Here is a 14,801-nt window from a genome sequence, read left to right on the forward strand (position 1 = left end):
CCAACGAGATGGATCAGCCAGGTGGCATCATTGATGGACTTTGGGGCAGCAGCGGTGGTGAGGTTGGCCCAGGATCGAGCATTGTTTCGTTCTGGTGTGCATGGGGTCATTATGAGTCGGTTCCGACTCGATGGCACCTGACAACAACAACAACATATTCTTCATTATTATTCAGTGCTGTCAATTTGATTCCAACCTATAGCTACTTTCTATAGTGTGTCTGAGAAGAGACGGGTGGTTTGGACCGTTGACTTTGCAATTAGCAGTCCAGTACTTATTCTCCAGTACCACACCAGGACTTCATATTCATCATATATATGCATACATATGTTTCTTGCTTTTATAAAGTATATATGTGATTAATCAGTGGTAGTAACTGATTTAAAGTGTCGGGGTTTTTTTTGTTTTTTATAAAGAAAGCAAGTAATTTTTAGAAGTCAGTCAGAAGGCAACTAAAAATATTCCAAATACAAGTGAAGGGGGTTAGTGAACAGAAAGCCTAACAGTATGAGAGGCATCACATCAGTGAAAGAGAACATGTAGACAAACAAAATTTATTTTAAGATGCAAGTAATCTTTTTAATTGACAAAAAAAGATTTACAAAATAGTAATTCAAACAAAAAATATACATTTAGCATATCCATAAAAATAAAATAAAAAAATAAGTCTAGCTAGAGATGTTATAAAGGAAGAGGTGTACTAGAAAAAGATGGACACAATTACTCAGAAGAAACAAAGCTTGCCATGTTTTAAAAGACACTCAGCAATACAAGATAAAAAGTGAGCACACTGAATAAAATGACCTTAAAATGAATGTGAAAACTATCTGCAGAGTATCTATAAATATCCTTAAGTATCTAGCTCATTTTTTTAGTTGACATGATATTTAGAGTTGTAGGTGTGCATAAATAATATGTGTGGGTTTATCCTTCACTTGTATCTCAGGCATATCATTTTTTCTTGAGATGTTTTCAATACATCTTTAAAATGTTGGAATTGAAGATCTTATTTCAAAATAATCTAAAATATTCTGGATGACAAATATAGCTCATATTTTCTAATGAAATAACAAAAATGTTGTGCTAGTAAATATATTATTTGTCCTACCAAATATGTTTTTATTACTTTAATGTCAATTCTCATGTGAGGCGATTCTATAATAGCAGTCCATTAATTTACCCATTACAATATATTTTATACTTTTGATCTTAAATATCAAATTTAGAGTTAAGGTTTCCTATTTGTTGTTCAAGTGAGCTTTACTTTTAAATTTTCATACAAATAGATCAACTTATAGCAGCCCTCACAGTTATTTATGTTTTCAAGGTAAAATAGTTTATATTATCGTAAGCCTATGGGTGATAGAGACCACAATAACTCTGTACGATAAACACAAAACTACATACTACAAGGTTGGCAGTTTCAGCCCACCACCTGCTCCTCAAGAGAAAGATGAAATTTTCTGTCCCAGCAAATAATTACAGCATTGCAAAGTCTATACAGGGTCACTCCAGGGCAATTAACAACAATAGAATACAGCATTGTTGTTGCTAAGTACGATCCAGTTTGTTCCGGGTCATAGCAACCCTACAGCATAAGTATTTTAAATTCTCAAAAATTGTTCTTTTTGTTCAATTCTCATTTAAGACCAATTTTATACCTACTAAAGAAAATAGTGTTTTTTATATTTGATTAATTTAATTTAGTCTTATTTTATTTTTGATGCAGACCAGAGTCATATAACAAAAATAAAATATCTGTTCTTAAGTCATAGGAAATAGCTCTTGCTTCTTTCACATTTAAAAACATATACATTTTAATGAAATATTATTGGTGATTCATAGTGATCTTATGCACAATGGAATGAAACTGTGCCCAGTCTAATGACATCCTTACAGTCTTTGCTACACTTCACCCCATTGCTGTCATCACTATACCAATCCATGTTGTTGGAAGACTTCCTCTTTTTGCTGATTCTCCACTTTAACAAGCACAATGTCCTTCTCCAGGAGCTGAAAATATGTAAGACATGTGAGAGATGAGTATGGAGTGGTGATGTGGCACTTTGGTATAAAGTTTGGACCATAAAGTTAGCGGTTCAAATTCACCAGTCCTTCCTTAGAAACCCTATAAAGGGTTTCTGAGTTGAAACTCAGCAATGATACTTAACAACAACAACAACATGAGAGATGAAGTCTGACCATCCTAGCTTCCAAAGAGCATTCTGACTATAATTCTTTAAACACAGAATTTATGTTTATTCTGGGAGTCCATGGTACTTTCAATATTCTTCTGCAAAACCATAACTTAGATGCATCAATTCTTCTAAGATCTTCCTATTTGTTGTCCAACTTTCCCAAATATATGAGACTCTTGACAATATCATGATTTGGATTAGGTACACCTAGGTCTTCAAACTGATGTATTGTCTCTTGAACCCTTTAAAATGATCTTATGCAGCAGATTTGCTTAATGAAATATATTATTTATTTTATTGAATGAAGATCCCATGAGTATTGACTGTGTATCCAATGTGTATCAATAAACACTGTATATTGTTGCTTTTCAAGTTCTTTGCAAAAGGCATTTTAGTTTGCTGTAAGTGATCAAGTGACTTTGCTTTAACTGGTTTGCTCTAAAAACTCAAATACTCTACTATCAGGTTGATTTTGACTCACAGATGTATAGACAGAATAGAACTGTTTCATTTGGGTTTCTGAGACATAAATTTGTGGGACCAGACAGCCTCATCATCCTCCTGAGGAACAGCTTGTGGGTTTGAACCACCAACATAGAGTTTAACAGCCCTAACCCACTATGCTACCAAGGCTCCATTTTATATTTCACAGATAATCCTATTTTATAAAAATGAGCTCATGATGGCGTTATGGAGCAAGAATTATAATAAGCCTCATCAGAAAATGCAAGTATACAACGTTAAATGATTTGCTTAATCTTAACATTTTTACAGGCAAAGAAGTAGCTGAGCCAAGAATATTGTTGCTGTTGTTAAGTAACCATGAATTGGTTCCAACTCATTTTGACCCTATACACAACAGAATGAAATATGGCCTGGTCCTCCAGCATCCTCACAGTTGTTAAGTTTGAGACTTGTGCCAACCTATCTGATTCGTGGTCATTCTCTTTTTTGCTGACCCTCCACTTTACCAAACATGATATCCTTCTCCAGAAACCAGTACTTCCTAACAACATGTACAAACTATGAGGTGACATATCATATCATATTTCAGCATAGCTTTTTGTTTGAGATTCAAATTCTAGAGTCAAACATCCTGGTTTTAATTTTAGATACAGATTCTTGAGTCACAGCTGCTAGGTCTTAATACAAACTCCACCACTTATCTATAAGTTTGTTGTACAGTGATGGCTTGCGTGTTGCTGTGGCTCTAGAAGCTATGCCAATAGTATTTTAAATACTAGCAGGATCACCAAGGTAGACAGGTTTCAGCTGAACTTCCAAAAGAAGACTGATAAGCAAGAGGGAGATACAGACTACGTCTGAATATTTGGTCTCTTAAAACCTTATGAATAACCAAGAGCACTGTTAGTATGAGAATACTGAATATTAAAACATGATGAAGAGTATTATCAGATTATTGTCAGATATATTGCCATGAGTCCCTCAAGTTGGAAGTCACTCAAATTATGACTAGGGAAGAGCACCCTCTTCAAGGTAGAGTTGATCATGATGATGTGAATGGAGTAAAGCTTCTGGGACCTTCATTTACTTGTGGAAAGTAACTCAAAATAAAGAGAAACAGATGTAAACATTCATTAATAATAAGAACATGGAATGTATGACTTATGAATAAAAAATAATTAGAAATTGTCACAAATGAAATGGAACTCATAAACATTGGTATCCTAGATATAAATGAGATGAAATGGACTGGATTTGGCCATTTTGAATCTGACAATAACATGGTTTTCTAATCTAGGAATGACAAATTGAAGAGGAATGACATCACATTTATCATCAAACAGAGGATAGCAAGAACTGTCTTGAAGTAAAATGCTGTCTGTGATTAGATAATATACATACAACTACAAGGAAGACCAGTTAATACTAGTATTATTCAAAGTTGTGCACCTATCACTAAAGCCAGTAATGATGAAGAATTCTACCAAATTTCCTAGTCTGAAATTGATCATATAAGCAATCAATAACTAATGATAAATACTGGCTATAAGAATGCAAAGGTTGGAAACAAAGAGGAAGGATCAGTAGTTGGAAAACAAGGTCTTGTTGATAGAAAAGATGCTGGAGACTCCATGATAGAATTGTGGAAGATGAATGACTTTTTCATTGCAAATACCTTTTTTAAGCAACATAAAAGAAGACTGTACACATGGACCTCATCAGATAGGATATGCAAAAGTCAAATGGACTACATCTGTGGAAAGAGATGGTGGATAAGCTCCATATCATAAGCTAAAACAAGACTAGGGAAAGACTGTGGAACAGACATCAATTGCTCATATGCGACTTAAGGCTGAAGCTGAAGAAAATTATAACAAGTCTACAGAAGCCAAAATGTGACCTTAAACATATCCCACTTGAATTTAGAGAACATCTCAAGAACAGATTTGATGCAATAGACTCTAAAGACTGAAGACCAGAGAGTTGTGGGATGAAATCAAGAATATCATACATAAAAATTTCAAAAGGTCATAAAGAAAACAAGAAAGAAGGAAAATACCAAAACAGATGTCAGAAAAGACTCTGAAACTTGCTTTCCAAGGTAGAGATGCTAAATCAAATGGAAGAAAAAAGGAGGTAAGACAGCTGAATAGAAATTTTCAAAGAGCAATTCAAGAAGACAAGGTTACATATTGTAACAAAATATGCAAAGACCTGGATTTAAAAAATCAAAAGTGAAGAACACATTAAACATTTCTCTAGCTGAGGGAACTGAAGAAAAAATTCATCTTGCAATATTGAAGGATTCTATGGAGAGAATATTGAATGATGCAAAAAGCATTAAAGAAGATGGAAAGAATACACAGATTCATTGTACCAAAAATGAATGGTCAATATTCAAACATTTCAAGAAGTTATATATGATCAAGAGCCAAAGATACTGAAAAAAGTACAAGGAACACTGAAGGCAGTGGCACAGAACAAGGCACCGGGAGTTAATGAAATACAAATTGAAATCTTTCAACATACTGAAGCAGCACTGGAGTCTATGCCCAAGAATTTAGAAAGAATTTGGAAAACAGCTCCCTGGCCAACTACCTGGAAGAGATCCATATTTGTGCTCATTCTAAAAAGAAGTGAATCAACAGAATGAAGAAATCTTCGATCAATATCATTAATAATTGTTATCATGACTAACTGTAACTGTCACAACTGTATAGATAGGCATTTTGTAATAAAAAAAAAGGGGAGGGGGTAGTTAATCTTACAATACAGGAACAGAAAACTCTAGGATCATCACAGGAGAAGAGCACGAGCATAATGTGAGATCCTATCCAGAGAAGAAGCAACACCGGAGATGGAAACAGAGATGAGAGCATGGATCGAGACAGAGTAGCTGAGGACTTTAGACTCATGGAAAGAGAAAGACTGTATGCTGGCAGCCAGATGCTGGTGGCCAGGGGGCAGGCTTGCAGAATGTATCCTTTGGTTGTTTAAATGCTTATGTACTCCTGAGTGATTTTGTATATACCCTTCTCCCCAAAAACCCCATTCTGTCCATAGCCCACAGCATCAATACAAACTATGTACCCCATTATAAGGATGCCACAAATAACCCCTATAGTAATTAAAGCAATACGCCACTCATGATCAAGGAAGCCCACCATTTGCTAAGAGGGTCAGTGGTAACCATTTCTACTGCACCTGCTTCAATGGCTAGAACATTGAAAGCTTGGGTAACATTATGGCTGGAATTGGGAATGTATAAACAACATTCTGTTCCCAGTAAGGCACACATTTCTCCTTGTGAGACTGTGAGTATGTCTAGGACCATCCAATTTTGTAGAACCACTTTCCACTTCTGGTATATTTCCTCATTCATCAATGTAAGGGTGTGTGGGTACTGTTCAAAGCCAGGACAGTATGCAGACCAAGGGCCATAATGTCCCATCGATTATGTGCTACTCCCTCATGGTGAAAATAAATCCAGTGAGTAAAACCACCATGGGATTCACTTTACATAATGCCTAGACTTAAAAGTGACCCCAGTGGAGTGGGTGGCCAGCAGGGTGGTGAGCACATGTCTGGGCAGGTAGTGCCAAACCCAAGGTGCAGTGCTCTGTCCAATTGAAAGGCAGTTAAAGCCATAATATTGCCCACAGACCCACAGACTTACCCAGGGGACAGGATGGGCATGTTTTGGGTGAATGTTTATAACTGGTTCACAGTGAAGCATAAGAGGCCTGAAATCCAACCCATTCCTTGGCTGATGTTTGGTCATCTATTCTCGCTGTAATGATTAGTAGGTTGATGTTGTTTCACAACTTTGGCCATGAACCCCTGTATGCCTTATCAAACTGAGTACCCCAGCCAGGGGTGAGAACAACTGTACAGTTCATGCACAAGTTTAAATACTTTAGCCTTGATAACATTACATTCTGGAATTCCAAGTGCTCCACCAAGTCTAATTTTCAGTGAATATGGATGGATCTGTCAAGTCAATCCATCAGCCATAGTAATAAGAAGCTCAGTGCAAACCCAGCATGCCAAAATGCTGATCTCTGAAGTCTGCACATGGGCCCACTCTACTATTCATAAGTCTGCTAGGGGTGGAAAGACAGGGAAGCCATAGGTGCCAACATAGGTAAGTCTTTGCCATCATGTAGCACATAGGTTAACTTCTTATGTGACAGTACTGTCATAGCTAGTGGAGACCAACCCGCCATTTGTACCAAGTCTTTTATGCCAAATCATTTGAGGTTGGGGTTTCTACATGCAACATTAGCAGAGAGCTCATTATAGGCCATAGCAATAAAACAAAGATTCCCTTGAAAATGGCATTTCAAGCCCTTAAGGGAGATGTTACTTGTACTGTAGAAGACCAAATTCCAACCACCCAAGGGACTACCTGGATTTCTAGATTCTCCCTTTGACCCCAAGGACCTATTACTCCTACCCATCACATGTTGGGAGCTTTCACATTCCATTGCCAGGTCCATGTAACCCTCGCTCCTAGTTCTAATGCATTGGGAGCTGGGAGGAGAATCTTACTCTGTCACCCCAGATCAAGTTTTAGCAATACGTCCTCTATCTGTATTTATTACTGGGTGTTTGCAGAAGCCCTATGCAATAAGGCTTCTATAGAACCATTCCCACAGACAAAGTTTGCTCATTGAGCACTTGAAAAGCCTTCCATAGCCCATCTCAGCAGGGAACCATCTGGCCCACACAAGGCTTTCGTCAGCATTCCATTGTACCATTGAACCATACTGTGGCTTGTGGATGATACAGGGCGTGGTATGTCTGATGGACATGTGGCAGGCCCATTCTTTTATGGTCTATCCAGTAAAGTCAGTCCTGTTATAATTTTCTATCATAAGGGGATGACCGTATGCAACACAAAGCTTCATTAGTCCCTTCACCACCACAGTCTGATCAGGCTGGTACAGGAGAAAAGTGGCTAATAGTCCAGTGGCTGTGTCCACACACATAAAGTCATATGTATACCCATCGGTCTTAGGGAGAGGCCCTATAAGGTTAATCTGCCACTGTGTCAAAATAATTCATTCTCTTACCAACTGTCTGGCAATTACTTGGAACAGCTCAGGTTTCTGCTATGAATATGTAATACAGCCCTGATAGGCAACAGCTATTTCTTCCCTAGCACAGGCATGCCCCAGGCCTTAGCAGCAGTCCACATGGCTTTCTGTCCAGCAATCAGGGGCCAGATGCCCCTCTGGGACTTTGATAGCCACCATACCTTTGACAAAATGTCTGCCTCTTCTTTTCCAGGCCAGGCCAGGGGAAAGTGTTCTGTTATGTCGTGGTAAAGGAAAATGATCTTATTATGCATAATATCCCAGAAGTCCTTCCATAAGGATTGTCCCCGAAAGTGCCAGTGCATGACCTGCCACTAATTTACATGCCACGTGATAATCCAGAGGGCCATTCCCCTGTGTTTCTCCCAGCTTTCTATGCAAATAATTAGAGGGCTTGGTTCATTCATGATAACCTTCCAAACAGCCCTTAACTTGGCCCATTGGCTACTCTGCCCGACTCTTGTGTCATACCAAATAGTTTCCATATTGGGACAAAAGATCACTACCATCTATCTGGCAGAAGTCCCTCGTCTAGACACATCTGTGTACAAGGCATCAGGTGGAAGAGGACCACGCCTATCACTGTTCGCAATTTCTTCCAGGTGTATAGCTTCAGGAGACGGGGCTACCTAGGAGTTATCCATATATATGATGAGACCCAGAAGTTCCTGTAACTCCACCCATGAAGGGCTAGTTAGAAGGGTACTTCTCTGTTGCAAATATGCTCCCCATTTTGTCAGCATAGGCATCTGTGCAATACTGCACTGGGGTCTCTGAGTCTAGTCCCATATCCACTCCGCTATGGGATAGGTAGTACCGACAGTCACAGGCACAGTTAAGGTGATGGGTTTGGTAGTCATGAGGGTGGCATATACAGCTGCCAATTACTTCTCTATCACAAAATATCACAATCCAACCCCGTCCATAATTGTAAACAGAACCCTACTGGGATCTGTAATCTACACACACACACACACACACACACACACAAACACTCATTTTCCACAAGCCCCACCTGAACCCCATGTACCTCTAGCACACAAGATCAAGTGGGATCCAATACTTGCAAGGTCTGGGACTGGGTTCTTATACTTTTGGCTTCCTCCAAAACCTTCTCTGCAGCCTATTTCCTGTTCCAGGTGGCTCCTTTCTTAACCAGTCCGTACAAAGACTGTAAGGTCTGTTAGAGCTGATGAGGAAAAACTCTCTAGTAGCCTGATTGGTGGGTAGGTTGGGCCTGAATTTTATCTATAATAGCCTCAGGGATAACCCTTGTATTACATGACCACACAGCTCCCAAGAATTTGACAGGTAAGCAAGGTCTCTTCAGTTTGTTTTCATTGAGGCCCCAGCCACATATTTTCTGGTGTTCCACTAAGGTAGGTATGTCAGCTTACAAATCTGTAATGCAATCATAGGCTAAGAGAGCATCATCAATATAATGGTACAGCCGAAACATCAATGGCCTATGCCATTTGGTCAGGTCAGTTGCTATCATCCCATGATAGAGTTGGGCTGTGCAGGTATTCTTTTGAGAAGACTGTGAAATTCCACTGATGGCCTTCCCAAGTGAAAGTTAATTGATCTTGGCTATGGGCTGCAATCTGCTCTGTAGGAAGATGGAGTTTTCTGATAAGTTACCTCAAGTTCGAATTACTGAGAAGATCCTGCAAACAGTGCAGTTGGACTGTATCCAGGAGGGGAGGGTGGATTGCAACTTGGAACTTTTCACTGTGTCTTGGTTTGCTCCTCACCTGAGCCATATGATTAATCTTAATAGATTCCACTATTTGGAATCATCATTCATTCTTAGATTTCCAAGCATGTAGAGCAAGTGGAGAAGCTAGTTTCCCAATCCACATATCCATTCTGCAGTCTGCATCATCTCCACAAGCTCTGTTGGACTTTGTTCTTTTCCTTGAAGGCTATTGGACATGGTGCTCAGATGCTGCAAGACCTTCTTGGAGATGCATTGGACAACTAATTGCTTGCTTTGGGAATGTAACTTGACACACTTATCCTTGTACCAGAATATCTGACACCTAACGTCCTTGAATTTGTGTGGTATCAACCTAATGGACTTAAACCTGAGCTACTCCAAGTTCTGTTAGAGAGATCCTAAGCCACCCTCCAAGTTCTGGACTTAAGTAGGTGTGCATCGCTGATTCACAGCTGACTATCTTCCTGCCTGCATTTGGACACTGCTTCTAGCTCATTTTCTTCAGATTCCATGGTAACTAATTCTCCTTAGCTGTCTGGAGATTCTGCTGTGGCACATCCTTCCACTGTGCCAATTCAATTCTAGGAGTTTTGTATCCCTCTGGAGTATTACATAGGCACCCAAGGTACTGTCAACCTTAGGTGTCTTCAAGCTTATCTGAATATATTTATGAAGGATTGTATTTATTATGTTAATGAGTCATATTTATCCTATATTAATGGAGTAGGAATAAGATGGGATGCATCTTACATCACACTTCTCTTACAAGAGATAAAAGGAGAGGGAAGTCAACAATGAGAGAAGGGTTTTGACTACCAAAAAAAGGAGAGTCTGAAGTGTGGTGCATCCGTTTTTACCTAGTACTGAGAAACTCTCAAAACAAGGTTAAGGTTGATGCCAAGACACTTGGGGAACTCCAAGTTTTGTCATGCCAACAGATGTTGAAAGAGTCAAGGCCCCCCTCCCTCCCAGAAATCCATTCCCTAGAGCTGATACCTTGAATTTAGAATTCTAGCTGCCTACTTCTAATTTTGGAGTCCTGATGTGGTGCTACAGAATAATGCATTGAACTGCAATGTCAGTTTGAACTTCAGGGATGGTGGTTCATGTCTACCAGCCATTCCTCAGAAACCCTATACAGGGTCACTATGGATCAGATGTGATTCATTGGCACTTCACAACAACAACAAACTGGCTGCCATGTCAATAGAAAAGAAGACATTGGCCAGATTGGCAACAAAGTGGTAACTATCCAACTCTAAGCTCAAATGGTCCATTATGTCTGCCACAGATGTACATCTGCATGTATTGGGGGGAGGACTACCTTATTCCATTCTCAGTAGTCCACTGTCATCTTCCATGTCCCATCCAGCTTCCTCACCTGCCAAACAGGTGAGTAGTAGGAACTATGGGCATCCCTCAATATCCCCATTTTTTCCAATATCTCCACTTTTCCCAAATTCTTGTACAGTTGCTGTAATCTCCTAATATACTTGCATGTTTTCCAGCTAGTATTATTGCCATTTCAAAATGTAGACTCAGTAAAAATGACATTCTATTTATCCACTGGGTTCATATGAGAACTTTATATTTTAATCCTTGGTACTTTTACTTTTGTTTATATTGTATTTCTACATATATCCTTTCACTTATAGGCTGGAAAGTTCCAACATTATTTTGAAGTCTAAATTCCAACATCTTACACTCGTCGTGGCTCAGACAAAATTCCCCAGCTGTGGTACTCAGCCACAGTTTTTGTGGAACATCAGTCTCCAATATATACTCAGGTATGGAGGAAATGTATACTGCATAAACATTCAGGACAAATTAGTCAATGGTAAGGGTGATTGGACTAATGTATCACACTGCAAAGTCATTTGAACTGCAAGGTCAGTGGTTCAAGCTCACCAGCTGCTCCGTGGAAATCCTATACAGGGTCGCTATGGGTCAGAATTGACTCGATGGCACTTAGCAACAACAACCTTTTTGCTGCATCCACCATATCCATGGATTGGGGCAGAAGGCCCAAGGATCTTAGCAGGCTTGCCATATAGAAGCGAGCACTCAGAACCCCTAATGCCAACACACTCTGGACTTTAGAGGGGGACCAATGGATAACCACTTCCACATGTAGCCTCTGATCTCCACATGACTCCTCAAGTAGGTTGCTCTGCCTTGTTTCTATTCAAAGGCAAACAGGGGCTCCTGTGAACCTCCCTTTCCTGAGGCTGGGAGCAAGGGATCTACACAGAGATTGTGCCTCAGGATGTGCCTTTTTGGAGGGTATTCTCTAGCATTTAACAAAATGCTGATCCTCATGCATTTGTTGCCACAATTGTAGCAGTCAGGCACTGGGTTGGCAATTGATCTTAGCATGGTCTGCCCTAGGCCCCAATAACAATCTGCAGAGTGTCAACAGTGTGGGCAGAGGTGTGCAGACATCCACTGTGATGTAAAATGACAAAGCCCTTAGATAGCAGTCCTCTGTATTTAATCTGAGGTTTAGGCTTCAGCTCTTCTATGAACATCTCACTGTATAGTGACATCTCATTTTGTAGGTCCACATCTGAATAGAGGTTACCTTAAGTGGGAGCTTTTTTTTGTCCTTCTGGGTTACAGCACAAACACCCTGGGCCATTCACCGCTAAGCTAGCTACATGTTCATAGATGGGTTGTCCCACACATAGCCCCAAATTTGCCATTAAGGACCCAAAAGATGAGGAAGGGCCATGCTGGAGGGCCAGATCCATCATTTCGGCCATGAAACTTTCCTCATCAGGTCCATGAAAATTTAGATTAAAGATAGCCTGCTGCATTCCTAATTCCCTCAGGATCTGTACTAGATCCATGTAAGACTGCCATTTACTGATTATACCCAGAAAGATCCCCACATCAGCCCACACTCACTACCCACACTGCCTCCGATAACCAATTTATAAATTAATGGTTGCCCACGGAGGTGGCATGGTGGGTATTATTTTGTAAACATTGTTGGAGGGAGGGATTTAGTGTGACCAAGGCCAGTTTTTCCATTCCCTGACTGGGACACATGATCCCATCTACCCCTGAATACCAAAGATACAGCAGATAGGCCACCCATGGTTCCACAGCACGTTGGAAAAACTGCTTCTCAGGTTCATTAATTCAGCTTGGGTATAGGGGCAGTAGGTAGTAAATTCAGTCATCTGGGGAGGACCATGTGTCAAGGAGGCTCACCATTCACTAAGAGGGTCAGCAGTAACCACTTCTATTGCATGTACTTCAATGGTTAGAGCATTCAAAGCTTGGGTAATTTTAAGGCTCAAACTGGGAGTGTACACACAATAGTCTCTTGCCAGAAAGACACACATTCCTTCTTGTGAGGTTGTGAGTATGTCTAGGACCATGTGCCTTTGTAGGAACCAGTTCTGTCACCAGCTGTTGCGATTTCATCTTTTTGGATTACCATGTGTTGAGCCTGGAAAGGGGCCTGAAATGCCGTCCCTTCCTCATTCTTTGAGTATTTCGCCATATATCCTTTCACTTATAGATTGGAAAGTTACAAAATTATTTTGATGTCTAAATTCCAATATATTGCCTTGCATAAAAATCATCTACATTTATACCTGTGGTTTTGAAGTCACAAGCTCTTTGACTAATAAAAAGGCATATAGAGTTTTCATCTGTCCTCCTCCCACTTATGCTAGAAGCATAAGTTTACAATTTAAAGTTGTTGGATGCTCTACTTAATTGAATAATATGCTTGCCATCAGCTATGCATTTAGGTGAAATACATTATATTTTAATTTTCAGGGTAGCAGTAAACAGAGTCACTGTATCAAAAGCAAGTGGTTGATGTGCAGCCACTTCAAGATGTAGCATATGGTTATGAACCAATGGTACTGAAGGAAGAAGTCCAAGTTGCACTGAAAGCATTGACAAAAACAAGTCTCCAGGTTTTGATAGAATACAAACTGAAAGATTTCAACAAACTGATGCAGCTCTGGAAGCACTCACTCATCTATGATAAGAAATTAGGAAGACCTGGCCAACCTACTGATATCAACATTTGTTCCCATTCCAAAGAAAGGTGAAACAACAGAATGTGAATATCATCAAATAATATTAATATCACAGGCAAGTATCTTGCTGAAGATAATTTAAAACTGACTCCAACAGAACATCAACAGGGAACTGCCAGGAACTGTCAAGCTAGATTTAGAAGAGGACATATTATTACTTTAGTTGTTAAGTTCTGTCTAGTCAGTTCTAACTCATAGTGACCATGTATTGTGTTTCTTGAATTTAAAACCCTCAGTGTCCACTTGTTCTGTTTGAATGAATGCTTCTTGGTCTATGTACAGATTCCTTGTGTGCACAAGTAAATATTTTGGAATGCCTGTGTGGATCTTGGACAAATTATGGATAATATCATAAAGAGCGGGCATTCCAAAATATTTACTTGTGCACACAAGGAATCTGTACATAGACCAAGAAGCAGTCATTCAGACAGAACAAGTGGATACTGAGGGTTTTAAAGTCAAGAAAGTTGCACCAGAGTTGTATCCTTTCAGCATGCTAATCAATGTGCTTATTGAGCAAATGATCTGAGAAGCTGGATTATATGAAGAGCATGGCATTGGGATTGGAAGAAGACTCATTAACAACATGCTATATGCAAATAGTACAACTTTGCTTGCTGGAAGCAAAGAGAACTTAAAATAGTTGCTGATGAAGACCAGAGCCTTCAGTATGGATTGCACCTCAATATGAAGAAAACCCATAAATAAAAACATGGTAAATGGAGAAAAGATTAAAAAACAATTTAAGTCTTTGAAAATTGTCAAAGACTTCCTTTTGCTTGGAGCCACAATGAACACTCATGGAAGCAGCAGTCAAGAAATCAAGTGGTGTCTTGCATTGGACAAATATGCTGCAAGGTATCTCTTTAAGATATTAAAGAACAAAGATGTCATTTGAGGACTAAGGTTCACCTTGACCATGTGTGATGCCTTGAATTTACTTGATGTGGCTTCCCTAACTAACTTCTTAACTCCCACGAAATGATTAGGTGGGACCATGTAAATAAAATATATATGTTTCTAAGGTTGGGAATGGTTAATATTTGTCCTCTAGTTGTTTAAAAGGAGCCCTCTCAGAAGCAAAAACAGAAGATCTCAGGACCATGAATAAGAAAGAACATGAATAACACATCAAATTCCATACTTATAGCTACAGTGACTGCAGAGAAGACACCAAGAGGTGATGGCAGAGGCGGTGGCATGGAGAGACAGAATAAATTCAGGCTTCAGGCCAATGGACTGAATAAAGCTGAGTGCA

General features: G+C 39.5%; 1 pseudogene; it reads right to left on the reverse strand.

The window, feature by feature from the left end:
• Positions 1 to 12,331, reverse strand: part of LOC102829701 — a 68,357-nt pseudogene extending 56,026 nt beyond the window's left edge.
• Positions 12,332 to 14,801: the final 2,470 nt, after the last annotated feature.

The sequence above is a fragment of the Chrysochloris asiatica genome, unplaced genomic scaffold (genome assembly GCF_000296735.1).
Source record: "Chrysochloris asiatica unplaced genomic scaffold, ChrAsi1.0 scaffold00435, whole genome shotgun sequence".
Classification (NCBI taxonomy): domain Eukaryota; kingdom Metazoa; phylum Chordata; class Mammalia; order Afrosoricida; family Chrysochloridae; genus Chrysochloris; species Chrysochloris asiatica.